Raw genomic sequence first — 2,799 nt, forward strand, 5'->3', positions numbered from 1 at the left:
TAAATCTCTTCATTGACACAAAAAAATGCTGTTTGAAGCTGAAATTGCCCTTCAATCACACTAGCAGGAGTCTCAAGAAAATATTTCTTTGTGAAGTAGAAATGCAAAATCTGAGAAAGTACAAAGCCTACTTATTTAAAAATCTACACTTGATCTTAGCCAAAAGGCCGAGAAGCGATTACTTATTTAAAAATCTAATTCCAATTGATTCCATTCTGGTGACTCCCAAAGACTACAACCATGAGTTTCCTTATTCAGAACTCAGTATCAAGTCCCTAAAAGTAGCAGAGACACAAGCAATATTAGAATAAAATGTTGATCTAACTTTTTCTTGAGGAAACCAAGGCCCAGGAGAACAAAAAGGAAGAGAAATCACGCTGGACATTCACACATTGAACGAGACTGCCAGCAGCCTCTCCTTCTTTGTTAATGTTAGTTTACTTGAGAATATGGATATGCCAACCAAATCCTACTTTTGAAATTAGATTAAGATTCCCAAAAAGGTAAGGATGTATATAGCATTTAAATTTTGAAGAAACAATAGGAAAAGTTCCTAAACGAATTGAACTTTTCAAAGTATAATTTCCTCTTTTTTACTTCCCCATGCAGAATTGGCAACCAAATCTGTGAACTTTTCCTCACAAGTGCTTGGCAACAGCCAAGCACAGTGACTTCTTTCATTGTGCAAATCCCTGCTTTGCCCCTCTTCTATTTCATTTACTCTTTGTTGGTGGAAATGGAGTGCTGACAGAATTGAAGAAATTTGGCTAAAGGTAAGTTGATTTAGTGATACATGTAACATTTATGTAGTTCTTCATCTCAGTATAGAGTGTGTTGCTGGCCTTACTAATGTAAAAATGGTTTTCAGGATTTTCCTCACCTCTTCCTTTTTTTTTTTTTTTTTTTTTTTTTTGTACCAGGGATTGAACTCAGGTCCTTGTGCTTGCAAGGCAGGTGGCGGAACCATTGAGCTAAATCCCCGGCCCCTCACCTCTTCTTTAATGTATCTCAGAGAGTAGTCACAATTTTATAGCCCTTATCTCAAACAGTATTTTGCTATCTTCAGACACTTCAAACCAAGATCTATATCCCTGTTCCTAAAAGAACTTCTGGACTTTAAAAAATGGAAGTTTAAACATTTTCTATTTCCAAAGCCCTACTAAAATAGTAGTTTTCTTGTTGTTTCATTGTGGTTGGTTTTGATTTGCTTTTAGACATAAACCCACAAGGAGGAAGAGAATGGAAAAGGAGACAATAGGGAAATATTTTGCAAGCTGGAAATTAAATGGAAGAGTGGTGAGAAGTGATTTAGTAGACTAGAGAGAGTTAAATCAAATTTAAAGCTGAGACTCAATTAAAACAAATGACACTATAAAATCCCCCAAAGCTAAGGAATTGGCAGCTCTAAGTACCTCTAAATGTAAAGGTAAAGCAGAAGGTAGAATTAGCAGGATTGGTTCTAATTTGTTCAAGAAACAATAAAATGCAAATGAAGACCACAGTGAGACACTAGCATGCACACACCAGAAGGCCTATAATTAAAAACACTGGTATCAACAATATTTCGTCAAGAATGTTGAACATCTGGATGCTGTGTTACTCGAGAAAATCAGCTCAGAGGAGGTAAGATTTATTGGGCTCCTGGTTTCAGAGGTTTCAGTCCGTGGTCATTTTGCCCCAACACTGCAGGGCTGAGATGAGGTCAAATATCATGGAGGTGGAAAGCAAAGATGCTCACCCCATGGTTGTCAGGAAGCAGAAAAAGAGTTAGCGTGGAAAGGGCTGGGGACAAGATACAATACCCAAGGTCATTTTCCCATGACCCACTCCCTCCAACTCGGCTCCTCATCCTAAGTTTCCATCACCTCCCAACAACAGCATCAGATTATGGATATATCAGTGGGTTAACCCATTTATGAAGTTACAGCCCCAATGATCCAGTCATTTTCCAAAAGTTTCATCTCTAAACAGTGCTGCCCTGGGAATTGAGCCCTCAATACACCAGCCTGGGAAGACATATATATCCAAAGCAAAATAATTGTAGAAGAGAATTTAAAACAGTAAAACTACTCTGGAAGAAGAGCTTACAGTTTATAAAATTAAATATCTAACAACCTGGAAAGTCCACCCTCAGGCTTTTATCCAAGGAAACAAAAAAAATCTTCCAAAAAAAAAAAAAAAAGCTGTGTACAAAGTGTTCACAGCACATTTACACTTTATAACTCCAAACTGGAAATGTCCAGCTGTCCATCAATAACAGAACAGATAAGAAAACTCTGATATATTCATATAGAAGAATGTTGTCCATTCCTGAAAAGGAACAAATAACTGCTATATGAGAAACAGTGTGGTCAAAACATACAGTGAATATTTAATTTTTTTTATTATTATAGTAAAAGACATATTGTCATTAATCCCCCTCAAAATACTCACCTTCACTTTGAATGCACTGTCTCATCATTCTTGCTACTTTCTGAGGACCTTTCATGTGTCTTTATGAGGTGTGATCAAAAGTACAGTAAATGCAAGCCATCGCTCAAGCCCGGGGAGGTAGGCTGGGCCCCGATCCACCGCGGGAAGGAGAACCACACCAGCTCCCGACCCAGCCACCATCACTCAAGCACCAGGAAGTAGCCTGTGCCCCGATCCACCCTGGGAAGGAGAGCCACGCCAGCTCCTGACTCAGCAGCCATCGCTCAAGCACTGGGAAGGTAGCCACACAGGCGCCCCTGAACCCCCATAAGCCCCCACACACACTCTCAGACCTCCTGACTGTGCCAGTCTTTGGACCCACTCTTC

General features: G+C 39.4%; 1 pseudogene; it reads right to left on the reverse strand.

The window, feature by feature from the left end:
* On the reverse strand, window positions 1-179 carry LOC117283309 (annotated as a pseudogene).
* Window positions 180-2,799: the final 2,620 nt, after the last annotated feature.

Source organism: Fukomys damarensis, unplaced genomic scaffold (assembly GCF_012274545.1).
Source record: "Fukomys damarensis isolate Sample0158 unplaced genomic scaffold, DMR_v1.0_HiC HiC_scaffold_24, whole genome shotgun sequence".
Lineage (NCBI taxonomy): Eukaryota > Metazoa > Chordata > Mammalia > Rodentia > Bathyergidae > Fukomys > Fukomys damarensis.